General features: G+C 51.2%; 1 long non-coding RNA gene across 1 annotated transcript; it reads left to right on the top strand.

Moving 5' to 3' along the window:
- The first annotated feature begins 319 nt into the window (after positions 1–319).
- LOC109317362 lies at positions 320–1,484 on the top strand. The gene is made up of 2 exons (XR_002103036.1): positions 320–606; positions 1,043–1,484. It is a non-coding gene; the product is annotated as an uncharacterized LOC109317362 (long non-coding RNA).
- The last annotated feature ends 4,187 nt before the right edge of the window (positions 1,485–5,671 follow it).

Below are 5,671 nucleotides of genomic sequence, written 5' to 3'. Positions count from 1 at the left end.
TACCACATCCTTAGCCTTCACTACCTCTGTGAGCTGACCCAAGAATTCCTGGTCAAGCTCTTCTCCCTGGTTGGGAGGTCTGTAGTAGACCCCCACCGTTAAGTCTCTTTCCCCTCGACTGCCTTGTACTCTAACCCAAAGCACTTCAGGGTGCCCCTCCCCTGACTCTTTGCTAATTAACGAGGATGTGTATTCCTCCTTAATATAGAGTGCTACGCCCCCACCTCTCTTTCCTATCCTGTCCCTCCTGTACAGCCTATAGCCCTTGACATTCGCCGCCCAATCATGCATTGCGTCCCACCACGTTTCCGTAATCCCCAATATGTCTGAGCTGGTGTCAGCCATCAGGAGGGTGAGTTCCTCCTGCTTGATTTATTCTTTGATGCTCAGAAGCTCATCCTCTGTCCAGCTTTACCTGTCCTCCCCTACAAGTCCGTGGAGGCAAGCATCCCACTTTCCCAGCCATGTGAGCCAGACAGAAATGCGTCTAGTAGAGAAGTATTCAGAACGCGGAGACTGTGGAAATCGCAGGCTGGGTTCTGTTCTTTATCACTGCCTCAGTGACCTGGTACGGATGGAGTGGAGAGAGAAAGGGGTTGTGTGGAGGTTGGTTAATTATTTCCCTGTGTGCCCTGGCCCCTTTATACTGTCCTGGCATGGGAAAAGGACTTATCCAGGCGTTTAAAGCTGCTTTTACTCAGCCAACAAAAATGGGCTGAGTAGAATTGAGAATTCAGCCTATTGGTACAAATAGAGCATTATAATTCACACACCTATTGCAAGGATGCGTGTTTGCATGACAGTTGCTTATTATGTGCTATCCCGGGATTAAAAATGACTGGAAGGATGCAAGTTCTGGGTCTATGCTATAACTGCTAGAATGTGGATCTGATAAGATATTTATGGTATTGCACATCCCTAACTCCCCTAGGCCTGGCTGAAAAATCTCAGCCTGGTGCTCATAGCAGCTTGGTACTTGACAAAGAAACAGGAAAGATGATACACCTCATGAATTTAACAGTGCTTCTCTTGATTCTGCTAGCCAGCTGTGATCTGGCAAGTCCTTGGATGGAGAGAGGCAGCCAGCGGGGGATACCATAAAACAGCACTTCTGATGTGCCAGCCTCCAGATGTCTCCTTGAACAGCACATGTGGATCCAACCTGGTGGGAGGCTGATTGATCTCCATCCCAGCTGCAGTGATGTAGATTGTTCAAGCAGATGCTTGGGCAAATGTGGATGCGAGGTATGGTGACTAGGTCAGAAAGGTGCTCCTCTCAACCTGTTTACTGATCTATCATGAGAGGCAAAGCAGTGGGAGAGGACCACGTAGAGATGGACTTGGTAAGATGAGAGGACAAATGATTGTTTCCTGCATCTCTTAACTGAACTCACAGCTGTGCCTTGTCCTAGACTTTATATATCACTTCTTGCTGCTGTTCTACCCCGTAGAGGCAAAATAAAAGTTAGTGGGGAGTTTGTTTGGTAATTACATGTGTTAGCGGTGGGAGATTTGTTACCCAAGCCACTTGACGAGTGTGGACAAAGCACTTGGAAACCAAAGCTGGGTAAGGGCTCTCTGTCCTTTTGATTGCATTAGATGGACTAGATGAGAGAGAACCATTGTTCAGAACTGTACTTCTGGGGTCAACCCTGCCTTTGTTACGTGAAATAGGGGTCACAAAATGAAACTAGTAGGCAAGAAGTTTAAAACTGGCACAAGGATGTTCTTTTTCACCCCGCATGGAATTCCAAAGGAAGTTGAGATTAGGTATTAGGAAGACTTTTCTCACTAGGAGGGTAGTAAAGCACTGGAACAGGTTACCCAGAGAGGTGGTAGACTCTCCATCCTTGGAGGTTTTAAAGACCTGGCTAGACAAAGCCTTGGCTGGGATGACCTAGTTGGGGCTGGTCCTGCTTTGAGCAGGGGTTGGACTAAATGTGACTTCCTGATGTCCCTTCCAACCCTTTTCTGTGATTCTGAGTCATTGCCATGAGGCGTGGTGGAAGTTGAGACTTTAGCTAGATACAAAAAGGGGTTGGACACATTCTCGGAGGAAAGGGGTATCGGTAGCTATTAAGTACAGAGTTAGAAGTACAGCCTCTGAATTGGAACTTCTTAGACCCTAAATGCTGGAGGCTGCGCGTTAGAGGAACAGTGGGGAAAAAAACCCTGATCGGACCCAGTCCACTTTCTCTTTCACCATCTGCTCTGCCACTGGGACACACAATATTGGGCAGGATGGGCCTGGCAGCTTTTAGGTTCTTGTGTTGTAGAATTTAGCGATGTGAAACTGATGTGGAAGTCAGGGAGCATAGGTTCTGCTACTCCAGCCTTTGAGACTAGTTGGATGACATATGGATGGACTGTGGCCCGAAGCATGTGGCAGACTGAATGTGGGCAGACTTCTTCCCTCACCTATAGTCTGTGCAGCTCAGGAGACAGCCCTGTTCTAAGTGTTTGCAGAATCTAGGTCTTTGCTGAAAGAGGATATTCTTCGATAGACTAATTTACTGCTGGGGCATGCAAACAACCCCCTGCTGCATAAAGGGCTAGAGACGTGGAACAGGTGGCAACAAGGATGAGGGGAATAGAAGCAGAAGACGCATTCAGACTGGCTTTGTATAGTGACTGGAGCTGTCAAGGCTTGGCTCTGTGCAAGTGAAAGAGGCTGCTTGTTCCTGCCTGTAGTGGGTGAGACAAACATGCAAACAGTTGAGGGGTTGCCAGTGCATACCCCTTGGAAGGTAGTCTATCGGGGAAACCCGTCTCTTGTAATAATACCCTTGAATTTACAAGGCCTGCCGGGCATGGTAGCAGAAGTCGGAGAGACATAATTCACAGTGAACAATGCATGCATCTCGTGTGATACCACTAGCAAGCTGACCTGGTGGCGGGTATAAGGTTTCACTATTGTTTTTGGTCAAGAGGTGGGAAGAAAATCCATCAAGGTTTCTAACAGGTTGGGCCCTGCTTCAGCAAAGCACTTATGCACACTCTTCCCTCAGAACATGTGCTTGCCTCCTACTGCAGTGATTAATGGGGCACACGTAGGCCCAGCTCCCTGGCTGAGTGGGGAAGGCACTAATGGCATGTATGTGGCTTAAGCCAGGTCTTGGAGCTGGTATTATTGGCAGCAGTTTTTAAAGAATCCCTGTGGGGTGGACTAAAGAGCATGTTGCCATTAACACTCATAGAGTACCTTATGGATATGGAGGTGTAGTTGCCAGAGAGCGGTGAAACTGAGGCAGAGAGGTTTCAAGTGTCCTCTAGAAAGGGATGGCGAGAAGTGAGTGCACATACCTTGAGATGCATCAGGAGCATTAGTCTGGATTTCCCTCATTCTCTTTGGAGAGCTTCCCAGAGGTTGCATGGATGGAGGTGATGAGTATTGTGGTTCCCAGCTGTCCTTTGCTGAGCTGAGGTCTGGACCAATGGATAAGGCAGCAAACTGGAAGCTGTGCTTTGCTGCTGCCTCTGCCACAAATCTTATGTGGGACCTTAGTCATGTCACCCTGTTTCTCTGCCTCATTTCCACTCCAGCCGGTACTGGCCTTGTCTGCTAAGATTGCAGGCTCTTAGTCTCATAATAACTCTTTGAGGATGTAGCGCGCAGTACAACACTGCTGAATCTTTATTAAAGACCCCTTTTCCCCCATGGTCTCCCTAGCCACAAGGAAGAGAGGGAGATGTTTTTAAAATGGCTTTTGCTGACCAGAGGTCCCTGGCAGGGAATATCTCCTGTCCTAAACGGATCGGTTCTTCCTTCCTACATGGAGTCTCCCAGGCAAAATGGAATCGATGAGATATGAATTTTTCACAGTAAGGAAGAGGGAAACAAGGGAGGCGGAGCACCAGACCTGTGGAGAAAAGGCACCATAGAAGATCTCTTTCCTTTTGGGGTGCTGCTTCTTAGCTGGTCAAGTGTCTTGCCAGCAAGGCATTGTCAGGCCTGGCTGCCAGTTTTGTACTTAATCCAATAAACTGCCCTGGCTTTACTATGACTGAAGTCCCTCCGTCTATTATTTCGGTCCCTCGAACCTGCATTCAAGCCCTCCGAGACGTAAGGGCCTCTCGTTGTGTCTTTGCTGGCTGTCTTGTGCCACTGCCAAATTAACCAATTAGCACAGTTCCCCCATCTGTTGACGAGCCTGGCTCAACTCGCACCGAAGCCTGCGTGCCGGAGGAGGCAGGGACCCCAGACACTTGTGGCTTTGTAGGCAGCTGCTTGCGGGGGACGGGAGAACAGGGAACTTGCTGCTTGCAGCCAAGTCCGTCGGAGCCCTGAATTCCTCGCCCGTGTTTTGCTTTTCGTTGTGCTGGGAGGGGGAGCCAGATGGAAGGAGCCGGCCTTTCTTTAGGGCTTGATCGGTGCTGGAGTGGCCTGGCCCAGGTGGCTGGATTCGGTCTCCGGGCAGTCTGTGGTAGGACTCCCAGCACCTGGCTGTGTCAGGTGCTGTGCTGGCGGGTCACAAAGAACCTCACGCAACGGGCAGCCCTAGACGGAGGAAGGGAGCGCAGGGTGATGGCAAGACAGTGTAGCCAGTGCCTGGCACGGCATGCCAGCTGCCCAGCTCTCGTGGAGTTGTTTTTTTCTGAAAGGCTCCCACTCTTGGCAGTGGGCAGGCACTGGCTGGCCTCATTGGAAAAGACCCCACCTTGACAGCTCTAGGTGCATCCCGGACCCTGCAGTACCCAAGGTGCTGTCAAGGCCCATCCATGGGCTCTAATGATGATGGATTACACTAAGTGCCACTTCCCTTCATCCCTGGGGTTCCTCGGCTGAGGTAGCTCCCTCCTGCTGGGGCCCCCTCCTGATGTTTCAGTTGGGGCATCTCTGTGGCCCTAGAGAGTAAAATGCAGGCAGTGCAGCAGTGGAGGCATGCGCATTGCCTGGGAGCAAGAGGGACAGGGCAAGAGCAAATGCGTGGAGTGTGGGGTCCAGTCACTCCAGGATGGATGGGAAAGCAGTGCAAGTGCAAGCCCTGGCACCAGCAAAGACCCTTTGGTAACAAACCAGTGGGATCTCAAGCCCAGGGAGATCTACAGGGAGAAAGCAGCAGGGTCTGCTGCTGGGATGTGGAAGAAGTGAATGGGTCCAGAAGAGAGCCACCCGTGTGACCAGGGACTTGCAAGGCACGCCATATGAGAAAGGCTGAGCAACCTGGGCCTCTGTAGTGTGAAGAAGAGAAGGTGGAGAGGGGACGTGATAGCGGCTTACAGCTATATCAGAGGAGTGTACGGAGAGCTCGGTGAACAACTCTTCGCTAGGGCATCCCAGGGAAGACCAGGACCGATGGATACAAACTCCTGGAAGGCCGCTTCAGGCTTAATACCAGAAACTCCTTCCCAGTCAGGGTGTCCAGACAGTGGGATAAACTCCCTCCAAAGGTGGTGCGGTCACCTACCCTGGACGGTTTCAAGAGGAGACTGGACAGTCGCCTTGCTGGGGTCCCCCAGCCCGTTGTCTTCCTGCCTAGAGCCGGGGGCTGGGCCCGGTGAGCTGCAAGGTCCCTTCCAGCCCCTAACATCTGTGAGTCTGAGCCCAGAGAGACCCTACAATAACACAGCGCCAGCGCCCCAGCCTTATGAAGACCCCGTAAAAGTGAACCAGCGGGCTCTGAGGGCCGCGGAGCCCCTACAGGGACAAGGCCGCAGCGGCGCCGGCCCG

This window comes from Crocodylus porosus, unplaced genomic scaffold, assembly GCF_001723895.1.
Source record: "Crocodylus porosus isolate Cpor-Errol unplaced genomic scaffold, CroPor_comp1, whole genome shotgun sequence".
NCBI lineage: Eukaryota > Metazoa > Chordata > Crocodylia > Crocodylidae > Crocodylus > Crocodylus porosus.
The sequence above is the reverse complement of the archived record's forward strand: the minus strand, read 5'-3'. Positions and strand labels throughout refer to the sequence as shown.